We start from the raw sequence: 22,005 nt of genomic DNA, 5'->3' as shown, positions 1-22,005 counted from the left end.
CACAGCCCTGCTACGTGTTGATTTTAGATCTCAAACCTCCAGAACTGAAAGGGAATAAATGTGTGCTGTATTAAGCCACTAAGTTTGTGGTAATTTGTTGCAGCAACAATAGCAAACCAATATAGAAAAAATGAGCTAAACAATCAAAGAGATCTCCATCAGACATGACTAAGGCTCCCCCCGCCACCAGTGACGTCCTGGAGGCCAGATGGGGAGACAACTTCCACCTCCACCTGGTAGTAATGAGGTCCCCCTCCCCTACAGTACTGGGCTGGTGTCAGTGGAGACCAGTCAGTGGGAGCAGCGATGAAGGCCTCCTGACCCCCGGGGCAGGGAAGTACCCGTGGGAATGGGAACCTCCGCCCATGCCCAGCAACAGCAAGGGTGCTTCCCACTATGTGTCAACGGAGGCCCAGCGGGGACCTTGGACCTCTGCCTACCTCTGTGTAATAAGGGGGGACCCACATTCTCCCGCTGGAGCAGTATTAGAGAGAAACCCCTGAAATATAAGCTCCTGAGCCTGGATTAAAATTACTGCAGAATTATTAATATTATCCATTTAAAATGAACTGGTACATCTACATAAAGAAGCAATAGGTTGCTTAAAGAAAGAACTATCAGATCTAAAAGTCTCAGGCCAATATTCCCGGTTTACTCCAAGCTTCCGTTTTGCTAATGTGGTTGGCTTCTTTTTTTTTTTTTTTTTTTTTTTTTTTTTTTTTTTTTGCGGTACGCGGGCCTCTCACTGTCGTGGACCCTCCCATTGCGGAGCACAGGCTCCGGACGCGCAGGCTCAGCGGCCATGGCTCACGGGCCCAGCCGCTCCGCGGCATATGGGATCTTCCCAGACCGGGGCACGAAGCCGTGCCCCCTGCACCGGCAGACGGATGGGCTTTGCCAGTGGTGACCTCTTTGTATGCTTCTGAAATTTTTTAAATGTAGTGTATGTGAATGGAAGCTGTTAATCCAAACGTTCTTTTTCCTGTGCTATAATTAGACTTCCCAGTCATCCAGTATTTTTAATAATAGCATAGTTTCCATCTTGGCCAAAGTGTAAATGCCAATGAGGAAACACGTTTCTAGAATGAAGCTGCTTCTCTCTTTTCACCATGTCAGCGTGCAAGAGATGAGGCATTTGATTTCAATAACCTTAATGAACATGAAGAATGTTCTGCTTTGATATCACACAGTTTTTACTATAGCATCATTCGCCTACCTGTTAGTTTGAATCCAGTGACGGTTGAACTTTTTTTAATAAACTTCCTTATCAATACAAGACATAAATGTCCTTGGTATGGTTTCTGGTTCCCTGATTGGATGCTGAATAAGGTAAAAATAAGAAATATTTACCTTAACCCATAACCCCATGTCCTGACACCCTAAATATGTTCTGTCTCGTCCCATGTTCGTTTCACTTATAACTTAACCACATTGTGAATTTGTTCATGGGTGTTTACTAGGTTTTTGTCTGTGTTCCCATCTAGACTATGACTTACAGCCACAAAACTGTCTTTCTACCGTTCAGCTCTCACTGCCTCGCCAAGGTCATGGATTGGCCACTTAATTAACGTTTGTAGAAGAAATGAGTGAATCACAGTAAACAGTCAGTTGAGTTGCTTCTTACAGACTTGGATTTTCGTCTCACAATGTTTCCACTGTAGTAACTTTACACTATTTCAATGATTTCTGTAATTTGACTATGCACAAATTAGATAGATAGATAGATAGATAGATGATATAAAAGTGAAAATTTTACCAATTTTAACCTGCTCTAGATGAGCAACGTATCTTTTTATGGTCTAAGCTGCAGTTCCTTGGTTTATTTTATATTTATGCCTGCACCTTGTTCACAAATAATTCTGTAAAAAAGGTGTGCTTGGGACTTCCCTGGTGGCGCAGTGGTTGAGAGTCCGCCTGCCGACGCAGGGGACACGGGTTCGTGCCCCGGTCCAGGAAGATCCCACATGCCGCGGAGTGGCTGGGCCCGTGAGCCATGGCCACTGAGCCTGCGCGTCCGGAGCCTGTGCTCCGCAACGGGAGAGGCCACGACAGTGAGAGGCCCGCGTACCGCAAAAAAACACAACAAAATAAAATGCTAAAGAAGATATTTCTATTTCTAGTCTTCCAAGAATTATATGGAAAAATATTTTTGAATGTTATTAAATGCATTTTCAATGCAAATGAATGTCTTAATTTGCAGTTGTTCTCATATGAAATATTTTATTATTTTGTTAGATATCTTAAACTTCATCATCTTTTTTATTATTGTAATGAATTATATTCATTTATGCTGACATTAAATACTGTAGAATATTTCAATTTACATTCTAAGTTGGTAGAGGTATAGTTTATTTTTCCTGTGTTGTTTCCATATAAGGATTTAAAACTCAGAAAGCTTTGCACGTTTCTAGATATAAAAACTGCATATAAAATATGTTCCTTAATTTTTTTCTCATGTAATTCCCTGCAGTGGTCCACTTTCTATGACTCATCATCCTAAATGACTAGTGTTAGAAGATCGGCTCGTCTATCTTCTCTGTTTTACACATGAAGAAGCAGAAATCCAGGCTCTACATTACCTGTCCACTGTCACAGACGGTAAGGTGTCCGCACCCTCTCATAACATGTACACCTGCAGCCCCCGGGAACGGCAGAACCTGAGAAAGGGGTCTGGCTCCTGAATCACCATAGCAAGCAGCTCTGCCCGCCACACAGAAACACGGCCATTGCACTGCACCTGAGCAAATAATAACAGATACGAATAAAAGGATAAATCCAGGTGTTCTGATTTCTAACCTGGCTATTTGTACATTTAATGATTGCCCATTATTTAATCATGGCGATCTAAATATAAAAACAAATAAATATTGATATCAACTACTTTTTGGCCATGTAATTTCAGACAATAGTTATATGACTCCCCACTTGTCCTAGCTGGTCAGCATGTTCAGCAGAACCTCTGAAGATAGAAAGAAACACCAACATGTGAATACAGCCTATCCACGTGTACAGTATACTGAAATTAGAAGAAACAGGAGAAAGAAGATAAATAGAGACAAATGACTCAGCTGAGCAAACAGAAATGCAGCTAAGGTCCACTGGAAATATGTTATTGTCTTTTTGTCTTTTTTGTTTTTGTTCATCTTCAATGCACCTGGGCAAAACTATGATTTCTATCTATAGATGAGGCTGGCATTCACACGTAAATCCAGACATGGAGACAGCAAGCTCAGTTATAACATGAACCATGCTCTAAAATCAACACTACAAATTTGCAATGCTAACATGAAGAATTAAAAAGCAGAATGAGTCTGACACAGTTACTTTTTTATTATGTTAACATTTTATATAACACTGGAAGGTGTGGTATTAACTGAGTAAAATCCACATCTTGTATAATTACATAGGATTATCCAAATAATTGCTAAGACAATGATACCACCACCGCCTGCAATCAGTGACATGATGAAGGGGATGGGTAGCCAATCTGGTGGTTCCATCAGGACTAATATTAGGTGAACATGGAAAGCAGGTAAGTGCCCTGGGGTAAGCAGGTGTCTCACACTAAAAAGAGGGACTAGGCTGAACGTGATGAAGGAAAATTGAAAATTCAAATTCTAAAATAGAACTAAGAATATATGTGATACAGGGGAAAATGGGAAATCTAAAGTACATACTAGTCCTGGGCACCAAAGAACTATAGGTTTGAAGTTTTATTTTGTCTTTTATTATTACTTTTCATAGCTAAGATAGTTAATACTTAACCTGATATTCTTGAGCAGAGTTGAATTGCAACGATTTTAAAATTTGCACCATATATTCGAACTGCTTTGGAATATACATTCTCCACACATTTAAATGGCACTGTTTCGCAAGTATCATGGCTTAAGACATGGAAAGGGGTTGACAGAGTGTTGTTCATTACAAAATTGTTATAATTATTTTCAAAGGCTAGCTGGAATTTTTGTGAGTAATGTATTAATCTGAATTAATCTGAAAAGTAAATTATCTTTTAAACTTTTTTCCCTCTCATATAAATTAATGCTACTTGTGGGAATATATTGGTTTGACTCAATCAAACAACACTTGTAAAGTTAATGAAAACCGGAGTATCTGTAGATTAAACAGAGGGTGAATTGCTTCATGATATTGTGTCAAGCGCAATGTGAGTATTGCTGTTGAATCCTGTTTTCCATTATTGCCGCAAAATGTTATTAAAAGCATCTGTGAATTCAAAATCATTAAATCTTTTGACCTCTACAAATGAAATAAGCCCTGAAGACACGGCATCAAAATTCTAATTCTCCTTCAAACCACTGTATATTGGAGGACTCTAATTAATTCATTAGTTTTTTTACACGATAAAGTTCATCTTGACTTTGCATTCCATTTTAATTACTTTAAGAGTTCAAAAGCTGATTTGAACTTATGATAATTTTACTTGAGATATGGTATCTTGAAAAATTTCCTCAAACTCTCATTTGCAAAGACATAGTCTAAGAGATCGCAAATATATTTAAAAGTAAAAGTAGCAAAAATGCAATTAACACAAATAAAAACATTGAAAATAAACACAAGGATGTGTTTGCCAAATCCCTTTATCTTATTTTCTTACCACCCTGACCTTTTCTCCATATGGAAATGCTAATGTGAAACCACAGTCTTCTGCCACTAAACCTCTTTCATGCCTCTTTTCAAATGTTTTATCCAGACTAGAGCAGGTAGTTGTTCCCATGCTGAGCTGTGACTAGTTCTGAAACCCATTCTTTACAAACACTTCCCCAACACTCACCTCTAACATTTCATAATAATCACTCTTTAGGCAAAGGCTTTTAAATGAGCCTGTTAAAACACAGATGTTGGAGAGGGAAACACAGGGAAGACTAGATTAATTCAACAGTCTCAAGATATTTTTAAAGGATCATAGGGTTTATGGATAATTTTTATTCGTAAAGTTTGGCCAAATGTGTTTGACTAATCATTTCTTTAAGACCCCACTTAATTCCACGTTCACTTATTCCTTCACTCCGTAAATACTTATTTCCTGCCATGGACCAGGCACTGCCCTTGGTACAGTAACTGTCGAGGCATTCTCCATGAGCGCATCCTCCTTTGCTCCACCCCACGGGGCGTCCTTAGTTCTCCTGCAGTCCCACAACGTACGGTCACTTAGCCTCTGCACTCACCCGTATTCCTTGTGGCTTCTGCTTCCTCTACCTGGACTGTCAGTTCCTGGAGGGTGGTGGCCTTATTCTGTACACAGCACTGATCAGCGTCTCGTTGTAATGGTGCTGGAGACGCTGGTAGCCTAGAAGTTAAAGATGTGTTGTATACGTGTATGTTCTTCGGCTTCCAACTCACATGCTGCCTTTCCTAATGCCCTGTTAGGGCTGACTGGCTCACTACCTACTGACAATTTGAACTGATTTCAGAATATCCCGATAGCCTAAAAAAAAATAGACTAAAAATGAAATAGGGCAATATTTCAAAATCCGGTTTTCCAACTCCAATCTTGAGGGACAATTTTCATAATATATTTATTTCAGAGACTTTTAAGATATTGACTTGGGGGAGGAAAGATGAATGTAGGAGTAGAATCTCTATTGCATTTAAACTCTAGCTACATGGCTTTATCCACAAAATAGCTTCCATTAACAACAGTGTTCACTTAGTACCTACTATGTGCTAAAAAGATGTGCAAGGTGGCATCTCACTGTGGTTTTGACTTGCATTCCTCTGAAAATTAGTGATGTTGAGCATTTTTATGTCCTTGTTGATCCTTTATATGTCTTTTTTGGGAAAATGTCTGTTCAGGTTTTTTGCCCACTTTTTCAGTTGGGTTATTTGGTTCTTTTGCTATTAAGTTGTAGGAGTCCCTTATATATTTCGGATATTAACCCCTTACTGGATATAGGGCTTGCAAATGTTCTCTCACTCTCTATAGGTGCTGATGGTTGCTATTGCTATGGAGAAGCTTGTTAGTTGGACGTAGTCTCACTTGTTTATTTTTGCTTCTTTGCCTGTGCTTTTGGTGTCACATCCAAAACATCATCGCCAAGATCAGTGTCCGTGAGCTGTCGCCCTATGTCCTCTTCTTGCTGGACACCTTAAAGATGTGCAAGTCTAACACATCAATCATCCTCCGATAAAGCTGGGGAAAGTAAAGAAAGAAACTATTCATCAAAATTGAAAGAAATATACAAGACATTGAGGTTTTCATTGTGAAAAATATGGGATCCTTGTCAGTGCACTTAGGGTCTAGGAACAGCTAAATAAACCATTACAACAGCCATCAGGGACTGTCTTGAGGTTTGTACAGAAAGCAAAGGAAATACATGGGAAGCACATCTATTCTATTTTGCAGGATTCTTTGGGAAAAGATAGGGAGAAATTAGCCAACAGGAGGAAGGTAAAGGATAAGCAAAGTGTTTCAGGTGGAATAAACTGGGAAGGTCCAGCGATGACGAGGGCTATCGTTTATTGATTAAGCTCATGGGAATGTATGTGTCCCATCTTAAAGCAGCAGAGGTAAGGCATGTACATCTACCTCACAAGGGTTTATTTGTAAAGCTCAAATGAGATGAAAGTGTGAACGTGCATGAGAACATGGGCCCTTCTAACTTCACTAGGCTGGCTTACATTTATGGTAAAGACTTATTTTTAAATTATTATTCAATTTACTTAATTTATTGAAGTACAAGTAAAACTAATTTGTTATTAAATCTAGTTTATACATATTACTCTATTTATAAATATAGTACAACTTACCAAGTATTTACAAGGTTTTTATATTGTAGATGATTAAAATCTTTTATACCTTGTAAACATTATAAATTTAATATATCCAGTTTCCTGAGTACCTAATTGTCTATCTAACAAGCAAAATATTTCTAGTTATTAAATAAGTCTTATAAATCTAATGAGTTATACTCAAAAAGTTGATTATTATAAGTCCTAAATATTACAATACTGCTTAAAATCTTAGTGAAAATTCCTTTATACCTTTCAATCATAAATGTTAAGGTAATGAGTCTCTTTACACATTTCAAAAAGAAAAATAAGTTTTATCTGTTAAGCCTCTAACCTGCCGAGTTCTTTCAAGCGTAATAAACAAAACAATACTAAGTGTGTGCAGTTGTTCTCAATGGAACACAAGAACATTCAGAAAAAACAATACTAAATGTTTGCAGTTGTTCTCAATGGAACACAAGAACATTCAGAAAATGGGCTGCATTTTCTTCATCATGTTTCATATTTAGTTCCAGTTGTTCTGGAATTCATATTCAATATGCTTACCCACTGACAATTATTATCATTCCAGACAAATTGAGGTTCCCTTTTCAGTATTTTTACATCACCTTGAGTTGCACCCCAGACCCTGGGTGAGAGCAGGAAGCCCTATAGTCACAAGAACAGAACTCCACAACTACTGAGGACTACAGGGTCTGCAGACTCAGCTGAGTTAAATCTGACGCCTACCAACCAAAGCTCTCCAGCCACTGATTGAATTAAACACATTTATTTACCACTCAATTCTGTTCTGAAGTAATGTTCCTCTTCTTCGCATCTGATAGGACCACAGTTTCTTTAGGCATCTCCCTGATGCCCCACTGGGCCCCCTTCATCCCCGGAGGGTCTGTCACCTCACACACATCACTGATGTGTAGTCAGTGCTGGGTGCTGCCCTGGGCACTGACGTACAACCAACACACGGGAGACTCATTCTTGCATGAGGCTTCCATGCTCATGGATCAGTGTCCCACTAGCAGTTAGAGCATTAACTGAGATGGTGGAAAAGTGACTGAATGACTCCTTCCTTCGTTGGTCAGGTAAGCCCTTTTCAAAAGAAAATAAACAAGATGTGTAAAAATCAGAGAAGAAGAGGAGAGGAGGAAGAGCTAGTGAGTCGGGATTGAACACAATGTACTTCAGCGTCTGCACGTCAGTCAGTCAGGCCGGAACACAGTAAGTTAGGGAGAGAAAGGCTAGAGAGAAAACCACAGCCAGATCTTGCATCTTGCAGACACTGTTAGGCAAAGATAAGCTTGGGGTAAAAAGCCGTCAGAGTTGTAAGCCAGGGTGCAGCATGGTCACATTTTAGAAAAGCTTTCTATTGATGACTGTGTGAAAAACTGGTATTAAGGATTTAGAAAGAAAGTAGTGGGACAAGGATGAAGTTAACCAGGTGATGGATGACGGTGAAATAAAGGTGGAGGTGGTGAGAAGAGGTCGGGCTCAGGGGGTTTTCCAGGCACAGAATAAGTAAGACTTGCTGATGGAGTGACTCTGAGCACTGTGTGTGGAGACACTCAATCACTGCTGATGGATTAACTTTAAAACTTGGGCTTTGAATTTATCATCAAAATGAACTTAGAGGAGCTCATTGAAATAAATTCCCTAAAATAGAAACTTACAACAGCTATTCGTGATTTCAAGGATGGAATAACAAGAGAATAAGATATTCAAAGTGGTTTAGGTAACTTCCAATTTCCAGTCAGGCATTTAAGGAGTTGGAAAGTCATGGCACCTACAACAAGAAAAAACTAAACCTACTGAAAATCGAAACTCTTATTAGATCCATCAGACAGGTGAGGTCAAACGGCACATGGCTGCCCCCAAAGTTAGAGAGAACAGGCAGATACAGAGAATCACAGCTCCCCAGCAGAAGCTCAGGGGCAGACATGCTGCTGGAACCAGCACGAGGACAGGAAAACCTAGCTAAAATTGGCAAACAGCTAGAAGCTCAGTGTAGCCAAGTTGAAATCTACACCTAGGCTTATCATATTCAAACTGCAGAAGTGAAAGACCAAGAGACGATCTTGAAAGAAGCCAGAGGAGAAAAGAAAACTTTACTTACAGAGGAGCGGGAGTAAGAATTACATCTGGCTTCTCTTCAGAAACCACGAAAGCAAGAAAAGAATGGGACAAAATACTTAGAATATTGCAAGAAAAAAAACCCACCCAGATTTCTGTACCCTGTGAAATTATCTTTCAAAAGTGAAGGAGAAATAAAGACTTTCTCAGACAAACAAAAACTGAGAGATTTTGTTGCCAGTAGATCTGCCTGCTTTGCAAGAAATGTTAAAGAAATTCTTCAGAAAGAAGGAAAATGAGAGTGGTCAGAAACCAAGCTCTACATAAAGAAAGGAAAGACACTAGAAAATGAATAAATGGTAAAATAAAATATTCTACTTTTCTTATTCTTAACTGACCTAACAGATAACAGTTTGTTTAAAATAATAACAAGGGCTTCCCTGGTGGCGCAGTGGTTGAGAGTCCGCCTGCCGAGGCAGGGGACACGGGTTCGTGCCCCGGTCCGGGAAGATCCCGCATGCCACGGAGCGGCTGGGCCCGTGAGCCATGGCCGCTGAGCCTGCGCGTCCGGAGCCTGTGCCCCGCAACGGGAGAGGCCACAGCAGTGAGAGGCCCGCGTACCGCAAAAAATAAATAAATAAAATAAAATAATAACAAAACATTTGATGGTTATAGCTTACGAGTATATGAAATGAACAACAGAAATGTTATAGGAAAGGGAAGGAGGAATTATGAACACTCTGTAATAAAATATCTTCACTACCCATGAAAAAGTGATTTGTGTTGTTTGGAAGAAAACTTGGATTAGTTGTAAATGTATACAATAAACTCAAGGGCAACACTAAAAAAAAAAATTGATATGCCAAGAGAGAGAAATAAATGGAGTCATTGGAATCATACACCATTTTAAATGCCAGTGGTCTAAACTCACTAATTAAAAGACTCAGACTGTCGAGTGGATAGAAAGACAAACCCAACCATATGCTGATCATAAGAAACAGTGATTTAGGCCACACGTCATGATGTTCTGCTGTAACATGGTCTCTCCGTATATACTGTCCCATATACACACCTTCTTAGCCTGGACACGGACTCTTAAGACATCTACTGTTATAGTGATTAGAATATCCACGCTTCCCCACTTGGTGAAAGCACAGGGCATCTCCCGAGGCTGACGGTTTAGTGTTCTATTTGGGTAATTACATAACTCGGCTATTCACCTAAAGCGCTGTTGACACCTCTCTGATTTCTAGCTGGGCGCAGGGTCCTAGAAGAGCGCTCGCTAAGTGCCCCAAAGCAGACTTTTCCATCAGGGTGATGTGTCTCCTGGATTTTGACCTGATTTAGGAACCAAGACCAGCGTCTAAAATCCCTAGAGAACATGGCATAGCAGGGCCCACACTGACCAAGTGATCACGTGTGCCGTGCCCCTGGGCATTCACTTCCTCGATGCTACTGGAGAAACGGTCTGAGCCCTAAGCTATCGTGTTTTCCACTCGACTGGCGATTAGGTGTATTTACCTCCCAAATGTGTCTCCACCTGGGAATGCCATGAAACCACCTGTAAACATTCTTTGCGTGCCTTAGGAGAGGACTTATACTAATATTGGGTTGGCAGGCCACAGACTGAAAACTCCGGAGAGGAATTATCAGGCTAACAGAAGCATCCCAAACTCACCTCCCTTAGGCTGGCAAATTTCCATTTCTGATTTCCTCACATGTGTTTCAGCCCCAGACACAGTCTTACATTCAGAAGAGCAAATCTAGTCCTTACACGCCACAGGCAACCACAATCTGCTTCCCATTACACACAAGCAGATGCCTTAGCAACAGACCATCTTGATTTACGGCCACGCAGAACATGACAGCTATGCCGTTTGGTACTTTCTGCGCTAGATGGTGGTGGTATTTCTCAAAGCCATTGGGAGAAACTAGGATTGTACACATGCCCTGAAACCACAAACTGAGGAGCGATGTGGCCATTTACCTAGAGGATGAACAGGAGCATCGCATCACTTCTTTTCACCAAATTATCCAGGTGGGATATTTAGGCAGAGCTAAAAATATCCTCTCCTATGACGAAAGTGAGGTGTCTCCCTGTGCTGGCTTCCGGTCAGCACCACACCCAAGAAAGGTAGCTCAGTGTATCTCCCTGGTGCTGAGTTACCCTCATGGCAACGGGCTGTCGCGTCCTCCGGGGGCTGTGGCCCGTGTGGGACTGAGGCGGCCCGTGGTCTCCCCACGCGTGCTAACCGCCTGTCTCCCCCCCATCCTTGCCCGGTGGTCAAGGTACCCACTTCTGACGTAGAGCTTACGCGTGGCGCCTGCACTAGCGGGGACCTTGTAACCTGTCCTGGCCCCGCCCCGAGGAGAGCTCATGGGACTTGGCAGGTAAGGATCACAGTGCTGCCCAGGTAGCCACTCACTACTGGAGCTGTTTTCACAATCACCTGTACATTGGCAAAGCTCTGACCCCCCTGACGTACCTTTAGGGGATTCAGTGGAAGCCGTTTAAGGACTTCCCTGGCGGTCCAGGTGTTGAGACTCCATGCTTCCAGGACAAGGGGCGCCGGTTCAACCCCTGATCGGGGAACTAAGATCCCGCATGCCGCGTGGCACAGCCAAAGAAAACCCAAGGAAGCCATTTAATGTCAAGTATAAAGGGATGAGTGTCACCATGCGTCAATGTCCAGCACCTTCCACACATATGCGCACGTTCAAACATGGACCTGGGACCACTAAATTGGGCAAAATGAAAGAAATATTTCGTGATGGTCAAATATAAGTTTATATCATTGCATCCTTCCCCACTTCTCCGGCCAGAGCATGAAGCGCGTGCTTCACTGCCCCTCACGTTCATCATAAAGGCACGGTCAGCTGGGAGTCAGCCACCCTTTTGCACCGTTTTCCACCCTGTTTACGTAACAAGTGTTCACATGGGTCATTGCAATTTTCAATGTGACAGCTGCTCTGAGGGTGACGGGGAATGTGGTCTGTTCATGGAATTATGTCTTACTGACTTTTTTTTTTTTTTTTTTTGCGGTACGCGGGCCTCTCACTGTAGCGGCCTCTCCCGTCGTGGAGCACAGGCTCCGGACGCGCAGGCTCAGCGGCCATGGCTCACGGGCCCAGCCGCTCCACGGCATGTGGGATCTTCCCGGACCGGGCACGAACCCGCGCCCCCCATCGGCAGGCATACTCCCAACCACTGCACCACCAGGGAAGCCCTCACTGCCTTTTCTTTTTGTCTTAAAGAGACAACCACAGGCTAAACAGATAGAGAACTTGCTGTTTTCAAACCTTTCATTGTTTTTTCCAGAGATGCTTGTGCTACAAGGTGGGGAAAGAATAGGTTAGAATAAGCGTGCGTTTCAGTCAACACCCACTTGTCACCCGCCAAAGGAGTCAAAAGGCCAGCGATGCACTCACACCTTTTTCTGGGGAGTTCCATCAGCAGCTGTTTTCAAGTGTTTGTTTCCTATTGGCGATAGATGCTATTTCTTACCACGTCGGTGGTTTCCTCTCGTCCGAGTTCACTCGGCTACAACACCACACCACAGATGGGGGGCTCGTACACATCAGAAGTTGTTTTCTCACCCTTCTGGAGGCCCAGTGCCAGCTGAAGGCACCAGCTTGGTTAGGTCCGGTGAGGGCCCTCTCCCAGCCTCACAGCCAGTCCTTCTCACTGTGTCGTCACAGGGCCCAAGAGCCACAGGGCCTCTCTCAGGTCTTTTTATAAGAGCGCTAATCCCATCCATGGGGGCTCCACCCTCAGGTCCTCATGACCCTCCCAAGGGTCCACCTCCCAACACCACCATCCTTGAGGGTCAGGATTTCAACATACAGATTTTGGAGGGACACAGACATTCACACCTCAGCACCTCTGACGCGAGGAACGAGCCACCTCTCCACGCGGGGTGAGTGGCCTAAGTGCCTGCCCACATATTTCACGAGCTCAGCTAAGAAACAGGCTAAGGCACCTTCCTTCGCGTTGCAATACTCTCTGAGCTGGTAACAGCTTTTTATGGGGGCGGGGGGCAGGGAGGGTGGACAACTACATGATCCAACTGAAATGTCATCGATGTTTACACACAGGGGACACTCGTGGGGAACACTCCTTTCTGCCCTGTATTTTCCTGACAGTGTATGTTCGATAACTGGATGTAACCAGAAGACAAACTTACAACGCTTCAATTATTAACACGATATTCATTAGTGCCACGGATTAATGTAATATCCCTATAAAAATTTTAATAACTCACTAACCAGCAGAAGTAAGGTACTTTTACTTCAAAATTGTTACAATATTCAAACTCTCCGCCTATAGAGAAAAGCATTTACTAGTTTAACATCAATAATCAAAGACATAAGTCATGCCCTAGAAACCTGTGATTTAATATTTGGGTTTTTACAAAATTTTTGGTTGCTTCTCTGTTTTTACAAAATATTACTTCCCTGTAAAGGATCTAAAGCATCTGGTTACATTACGTAGCTCACCCTAAGATACTTTTAATAAAGTACCCCATTAAATTATCCTGATACATCTCACCTAAAAGTGGAGTCTTATGAAAATATTCCAAGGAAATTAACATGAGGAAACATACAAGTTGCCCCTTTTAATGGAATGAAAATTAGGTAAAAAAAAAAAAAAGAAATACCAATGAAGCATCAATATTAACGCAATAAGAGAAAAAATTATGCGGTGGCAAAAGAATGCCGCAGAATACTCACGTCAAGTGACATATCTCCCAAGCCAGAGATGAGCTGATATGACGCTGACAGATTCAGCCTTTGCTCGCCAAGCTCAGCGAGTGCCGGCCGTCACGAGTCAGTCTGCAGAGGCAGGCTGCGGGCAAAGCAACTTCCTTGGCAATGCCGATATATTGTGAGAAGCCTGAAGGAACTATTTCTGTCTAAAGCCCAACAAGTACAAATTCCCCAGAATTTAATTAAACTATCTATGCATGTCAATTTTTTAAAATTATAGGAAAACGATGATAGATTTGTGAAATAATCTCAAAAATACATCACTCTTTCCAGAGCAAATAAAAATGCCCAATTGGATATAAATAAATTGCACAAGGATTGTGTCTAAATTTCTAACATCAGCAGAACTGAATAGAAATAAGATTAGTATGGCTTTTTATGATCTGTATTAGGATTAATTAGAAGAATATGGAAGAAGCATCAGTGAGATCGAGTTAGAGTCCACATATCTGGGAACCAAAATAACCACGGTTTAAACAAGATAGTGATTTCTTTCTCTCGTAAAAGAATGTGAAAGCAGGACATCCAATAATATCTATGGCAACTCGTGACTATCATCTGAGAAGCAGTCTCCAAACCTCTGTTCTACCAACCTCAGCGCAAACAGCATCCTCAACTTACGTCATGTTCCAACAGGGGTCCCTGGGGGACTCCGTCATCCTGTCAGCCCAACGGGCCGTAAAAAGGAGGAGAGAAGACGAAGCGACCAGTCCAAACGACCTCAGGAAACTAGACTGAAATCTCATGGAATAATGTCGCTTCAATATCGTCACTTAGCAACAAGGCCACACCTAGGAGCAAGGATGCAATCTTCTAATAAAATAGCAAAATGTTAACATTAGGGTTTTTCAACTAAAGAAGGAGGAGGAAAAATAGATAATTTTTTGGCAATTGGCAGTTTCAGCCAGAAAAAGGAAAATGAAAAATGTATGTTATTATTGTAATTGTTAAGAAGACCAATTTTGTTTGGAGTTGGACATCCTAGACTGAAATCCAGGTTATGTGAATTCCAAGGTTACAGATCAGGGCTAGTTACGTCAGCTCCCAGGCCCCCTTTCCAACTGTGAAATGGAAATAATGATCGTACCTCCCACATGATTATTTCAAGGACAAAACAAGATAACATACTAATGAACTGCTAGATTTGATTTGCTAATACTTCGTTGAGGATTTTTGTATCTTACTTCATTATAGATACTGATGTGTAGTTTTGGGAGACTCTGTCTAGTTTGCATATCAGGGTAATATTAGCCTCATAAAATGAGTGGGTAAATCTTTCTTTTTCTTCTATTTTGTGTTTGTAAAATTGGTCTTAATTCTTTAAAATTTTGGTAGAATTCTTCAGTAAAACCATCTGGGCCTGAAGACTTCTTTTTCAGGAGCTTTTCAATTACAGTTTCAATTTCGTTTATAGTTACAGCAAGATTCAGCTTTTCTATTTTACCTTGGTTGAGTTCTGTTCGTTTATGGTTTTTGAGGAATCGGTCCATTTCAGCTAAGGTAGCAAATTTATGAAAGCAAAGTTGTCTGTAGTATTTCTTTATTATCTTTGTAATGGCTACAGAACCTGTAGAGGTATTCTGGTTTCATTCTTGATACTGGTGACATTTTTGTCACTATTTTTTTTTTTTTTTTTTTGCAGTACGTGGGCCTCTCACTGTTGTGGCCTCTCCCATTGCAGAGCATAGGCTCAGCGAGCCCGCTCCGCGGCATGTGGGATCTTCCCTGACCGAGGCACGAACCCATGTCCCCTGCATCGGCAGGCGGACTCTCAACCACTGTGCCACCAGGGAAGCCCATGTCACTATTTTTGCTTCACAAATTTTATAGCTTTTTTGCTCAACACATGCACATTTAGGATTACTATGTCTTCTTTGTTAATTGACCCTTTAATCATTATTTAATTGTCCTCTTTGTCTCTAGTAATTTTCTTTGACCTGAAGTCTACTTTACCTGATTTTAATATAGCCATTTATGCCTTTTTAAATTAGTGTTTTCATGGTGTATTTTCTATTCATGTACTTTCAACCTAAATATATAACTGTCTTTTAAGTAATGTTCTTGTGTATCGCATATAAATGATGGTGTTTTGTTTTGTTTGATCCACTCTGCCAATCTCTACCTTATAATTGGTGTATTTAGACCATTTACATTAATGGTACCTATTGATGTGTGAGAGCTCTAATCTGCCGTATTAATATATGCTTTTTGCTTGTATCCCTCCATTTCTTGACTTTCTGTTTCTCTTTTTTTACCTTTTTTCCGGTTACCTGAATATGACTTAGGGTTGCATCTTGATTTATTTATGTTGTCTTTTTAATGTTTTGCTTTATATAATCCTTTTAGTTGTCACTCTGGGTATTAGGACATACAGTACGTAATCACTGCCTACTGCTATCAATGTTTTATCATTTCAGAAGGAAATCCTACTTTCACTTAGGTCTCTGCATACTCCCCACTCCTTAAATATACTTTTCTTAAGTATCTCTTTTGCATCCAGGTAACATCCTATCACTTGGTGGTTATCATTTTTTGCTTCAGCTATAAAATACCATTTAAGAACTTCTAAGACAAAGAGTAGTCTCTCATAGTTATTCTTATTTTTACTCATTCCCATGTTTTCTTCCATTTCTGAAGTTTTAACCTTTCCTCTGTCATCATTTCCTTTCTCTTTATAGACCTTCTTTAGCCATTCTTTAAGGGTAGGTTTGTTAGTAACAAATTCTCTGAGTTTTGTTTCTACCGAGAATGTCCTGATTTCCCTTTATACTTAGAGATATTTTTACTGGTTAGAAATCATGGCTGGCAGTTCCTCTCTTTCAGGATTTAACACGTGAGCTGCTACTTTTGTGGCCTTCATGGTTCAGATGAATCATCTGTTAACCTTCAAATTGCTGTTTCCCTGCAGGTAAAGTGTCATTTCTCCTAAGATGCGTCCAACGTTTTTTGTTTGTTTGTTTGTTTTGTCTTTATTTTTCAGAAGTTTTAGTTATGATCTATCAGCACAGAAGTCTTCGTGTTCATCCTTTTTGGGGTTTACTCAGCTACTTAACCGTGAAAAGGATCAGAATATGCCACCCCAAAATATGCCACTTTGGGATAAGGATTATTTTGACCTGAATATTTTTGAGATTCAGTGCTGAATGTAGAAAGAAGCCTTCCCAGAGTTTCCTTTATCTGACTGAAAGCAGAAACTTCTGATAAAGGAGGACCGCCATAAATACCCCCTCAGGGAAGTTTTACGATAACGAAGAAGACAGAAAGTTGGCGCCAGAATGAACCTTCACAAAGAAGCCTTTTTGCTAAGATAGCCCTTACCTTGCATTAGTCTAACACATCTACCTACCCACAGTTCGCAGCCCTTAGAAGCCTAAAAATCCTTTTTGTTTGCGAAGTCACATCTTTGCAGTTTATCACCCTATGTTAAAAATGGAATCTAAGCTCTCAGGCCTTTTCTAGGAAGGTGCCTGTGTCATGTAAAAATTAACATCAAGTAAAATTCTACTCCTTTTCTGCCTGTGAATCTGTCTTTTGTCAGTCTAATTGGCAGGGCTCCGTCAAAGAACATAAGAGGATCATCGAGGAAAAAATTTTCCCACCCCTACAGCTTTGTATATTTGTCTTTTACCCTATTGGAGAAGCTTTCAGCCAATTTTTCTTTGAATACTTTTTGAGTTCTACTGTCTCTCCTTCTTGGACTTCAATCCTGTGAACATTAGCTATTTTGTTACTGACTCACAGATCCCTGAGACTGCTCATTTTTTTTTCACTCTATTTTCTTTATGTTGTTCCGATTAAGTAAATTCTATCAATCTGTCCTTCATGTTGCAGATCTATTCTCTGTCATGTCCACTCTACTACTGACCCCAGTCAGTGGGAGGTACATTCTACCCATCAATGGGGCCCTGCTTTCTTCAGGGCGGCAGGGGTGGAGGGGAGGAAGGTCAACTCCCACCAAAGCCCAGGGCGGGGGAGAGAGCGGTTCCACTGGTGTTTGTCTAGGAGATCACTCATAGGTTCAAGAGGGACTCTAAGCTTCCACCCAAATAAACAGATGGGAAATGTGTACTTCAGAGCAACCCCAGCAGTGAGCAGATCAGCGAGAAAGAGTACGATGCCAACGCAAAACAACTGGAAAGAGTAAAACCAAGGGCATAAGCTACTAAGTTACGTATAAGGAATAAGAATATCTTCTCTTAAAAAATACATTTGGTTTAAACATCAAAACAAAGAATGAGTAGTATAATCAAATTTTTCAGGGAAAAAAAACTAAGGAATAAGTTTCAGGAATAAAACTAGGGACCTTTCTTATTTTTGCTGGTTAATTTGTAGGTAGCTATTGCAGTAATAGAGTCATCTCCCTAGTCTAATTGCAGGAAGTGGAATAGGAAACAGACATCTAAGAAATGGAGATTAATCCAGGTAGAGCACATATTGGCAAACTTTGGTAGTTAACTGAGACACTTGAACGAAGCAGTAGATGCAAAAATTAAGAGACCATGCCCACTATATGGCAGTTCCCATCCATGGTTCACCTTGCCTTTCTCCTTAAACCAGGAAGGCAAAATGAGTTACCAACTTTATAGAATACCAAAGGCCATTATCTAGACTAGGTTTTCAGGAACTTGGTAAGGTCACCTATGTTTCTATTTCTGATTGATAAATACCCACTAAGAAATTCACAGAAATTAAAAATACTATATAAAATTCACCTAAAATTTTTATAACTTAAATTTGGTATGATACATTTTTTAAAATTTAATCTTATGTCCCTTTTGCATAAAAATTATAATAAACTGCCTTATTTCCTAGAATTATGATTCCACCAAGATATATGAAGTACACGACTGAAAATGATGAGCTTGGTATTTGGGGCTATATAATAGACCTCTGTGTTGCAGAATTCTCTCACCCGGGATGGAAAAGAAGGAACAAGAAAAATTAAAGACTCTAAGCTTGGTGGCAAGATAGCAGATGACAGAGAGAAAAATGAGAGAGAGAGATTTCTGAATCATTTAAAATCCTTTAAGCTACAAGTAAAAGAATCCAATTCCAAATATGTTAAGATATAAAGTAGCAGGCATTGGTCAGATGTCCTTCGAACGGACTCCAGCTCAGTGTCCACAGTTCTGTCCCCTTCCCACCTATGTGTGGCTTTTATCTTTCAGGTTTTGCACCAGGTCGGGCTCAGAGGAAGAGAGAATCCACCTTCTGCAGCTGTTTCTGGAGAGTCAGTCGCTTGATGCCCCCAAAACCCTCACGACCGCCGCCGGGTCCTCCTGGCTTCTGGCCAAGTGTTCATTCCTGAACTAATCCACTTGGCTAAGAAAATGGGAATGATTTACATCACCGGAGAAAACCACTGTCTGCAGGGAGAAAGCCCGTCCTGCGGCAGGAAAAAGGATCAATCTCCCCACAAAACACAGGCTGCAGGAGAAGGGCAGACAGAAGCGTTTTGGGGCAACAACCGATGTATCCATCAGACTTCCAAAACACAGAGCTCTAGAAAAAGAAGCTCCTAATTTCTGAGTCCACAGGTGGGTCATTTCTATCCTTCATTCATCCACCACCTGTGGAATCCTGAATCTCTGAGTACACATCAGGCCTTGCTAAGAAGGTGGCCCAGACGTGTATTTGATTCACATGCATCAAATACAATATAATAAAACATTGTATTTTTCATAAAACGACACACTGGTTTGTCTATTCAAGGTTACATAAAAATAGTACTAGGGTACTTAATAATAAATTAAGCAAAAAAATTGATAAATATTTATTATTAGACAAATCAATTATATAATAATTGATTAAATAATTAATCACAGAATTTTTTTTTTTTTTTTTTTTTTTTTGGTGGTATGTGGGCCTCTCACTGTTGTGGCCTCTCCTGTTGTGGAGCACAGGCTCCGGACGCGCAGGCTCAGCGGCCATGGCTCACGGGCCCAGCCGCTCCGTGGCATGTGGGATCTTCCCGGACCGGGGCACGAACCCGTGTCCCCTGCATCAGCAGGCAGGACTCTCAACCACTGCGCCACCAGGGAAGCCCCTAGAATATTATTTTTTTAATTTTAGAATTTTATTTATTTATTTTTACAGCAGGTTCTTATTAGTTATCCATTTTATACCTATTAGCGTATATATGTCAATCCCAATCTCCCAATTCATCACACCACCACCCCCCCGCCACTTTCCCCCCTTGGTGTCCATACGTTTGTTCTCTACATCTGTGTCTCTATTTCTGCCCCGCAAACCGGTTCATATGTACCATTTTTCTAGGTTCCACATATATGCATTAATATACGATATTTGTTTTCCTCTTTCTCTTTCTGAATACTATTTTTTTACATTCATTCTTTATTTAATATTCATGACTATTAATTTAATATTCATGAATACATACTATGTTATTTTTCAATGCCAATAGATTGATCATAACTCTAGGTGCTGTCAATTCATAAAAGGATGTCTACCAATATTTGAGATAGTTCACTAATATGATGAATATCACTTCTAAATAACTATAAGCAATAGTAGAAAAAGTAAACTGATTATCAAAAGCAGCAAAGAAAATCTGGAATGCATTTGTTTCATCTAACAACTACTTACCCAATAACCATAAAGCAGTTAGTATTTTATTATCGAGCATCAAACAGACGTCATTCCATGTCATTTAGAATTCTGACTAAAAGCTGTCTGTGTCGACTTATGTTTTAACAAGTTTTCATACTGTGAAAGTAGCTATTTTCTCCCCAGAACTGACAGCTGGTTTCCCAAAGTGTAGCTGGTCCTTAAATTTGATATACCAGCCAAGCCACCAGGAAAGAACAAGATACGGAATTTGATACACCAGCAAAGCCACTGCAAGAGAGTAAAATGCAGAAGCCAGTATATATATTACGATAGAAAGGTGAAAATTAGAGATGAAGAAATATTGTTTTCAAATAACAAATGTTAAAGAAGTTTCAAATGATCCACATTTAAGAGATATACTAATAATGACTTTTAAAACATTCTGCCTAAAACAATTTTTTTAATCACCCTTCCTGAGATTATTCAAATGGTTTAGGATAAGACCTCCCCCCATCCTGCCTTCTCCGGCCTCCTGCTGTAAGAGTCTTCGTTTTTCTTCACCGCAGTTCTTCCATCTCACAAATGAGGAAACTCACCAAGTCCACACACACATGGAAGGAAAGTCCCAATTACAAAACTGGATACTAAAGCCTCCTCTCCATTGTTCCAGACCATTTCTGTCCTCCAGATCATTTCCCCAGTGATCCAGGTTCTGCCCGCTTTCACCTGTCCACACGCACCTGTTTGCCCTGAGCTCCTGTGAGTCTCCACTGGAATGTCTTCCAATAGGTGTCTCCCTAGTCCTGCTTTCTGCTAAAATTCAGCTTAAATTCTATAAATTCTGGGAAGCTCACCCAGATCTCTACACACTTCTTAAATTCCCTTGTCTCTGATCATTGAGATTGCCTATAAAATATAGAGAGAGGATAAATAGCACACTCATTTTGTAAAACCTCACCCGTTTCAGGATCTGCCCGCTTTGATCGCCACCAGGGAGACAGGGAGGGGGCAAAGGGAGGATGTCGGAGCCACAAAGTGTTTCTTCTCTGAACTGCACATCCAGCAGCTACGGCTCCTGGTTAAGTGTCCCATGCTGGCTACCCCAGACCTGGTCCACCTGCCCAAAAGGTAAAGCCTTGCTGCAAATAAACTTCACACCCACAAAATATAAAAATAAATCCTGGGCTTCCCTGGTGGCGCAGTGGTTAAGAATCTGCCTGCCAATGCAGGGGACATGGATTCGAGCCCTGGTCTGGGAAGATCCCACATGCTGCAGAGCAACTAAGCCCATGCGCCACAACTACTGAGCCTGTGCTCTAGAGCCCAGGAGCCACAACTACTGAGCCCACGTGCCACAACTACTGAAGCCCACGTGCCTAGAGCCCGTGCTCCACAACAAGAGAAGCCACCGCAATGGAAGCCCGCGTGCAGCAACGAAGACCCAATGCAGCCAAAAATAAATAAATAAAATAATAAATTTATAAAATAAAATATAAATAAATAAATCCTGCAGTTGACTCCTAGATTGAACCTTGTAGGCAAGACATACAGAAAATAATGTTTTCTGTATGAACATACAGAAAATAATGTACATACAGAAAATAATGTTTTCTGTATGTACAAAAAATAATGAACATACAGAAAATAATGTTTCCGACAGCAGACTTGAGAGTGAATTTTCACAAATTGGAAATTTGATCAGGATATACGGATACACCCACCTCAAGATAAATCAAGCACCATTCACAAGGATGAGTTAGAATCAATGAGTCGGAATGATTTCCACAAAGTTTCTCACCAGAAGGATGAAGAAGAAAAACAGAATGTGGAAAAGGATGCTTCCTGTGATGCTAT

General features: G+C 40.9%; 1 long non-coding RNA gene across 3 annotated transcripts in view; it reads right to left on the bottom strand.

Moving 5' to 3' along the window:
- The window catches only part of LOC307176125, a 279,090-nt gene that overhangs the window by 58,187 nt on the left and 198,898 nt on the right, over positions 1-22,005 (bottom strand). For 2 of the 3 annotated variants that reach the window (XR_013824610.1, XR_013824612.1), the window contains exons 4-5: positions 5,187-6,151; positions 2,580-2,737 (exon numbers count right to left, since the gene is read on the bottom strand). This is a non-coding gene — a long non-coding RNA (uncharacterized lncRNA). The remainder of the gene's footprint in view (positions 1-2,579; positions 2,738-5,186; positions 6,152-22,005) is intronic. The other variant, XR_013824611.1, reaches the window with a different exon arrangement.

Source organism: Stenella coeruleoalba (genome assembly GCF_951394435.1).
Source record: "Stenella coeruleoalba genome assembly, chromosome: 17".
In the NCBI taxonomy this organism is placed as follows: Eukaryota; Metazoa; Chordata; class Mammalia; order Artiodactyla; family Delphinidae; genus Stenella; species Stenella coeruleoalba.
The sequence above is the reverse complement of the archived record's forward strand: the minus strand, read 5'-3'. Positions and strand labels throughout refer to the sequence as shown.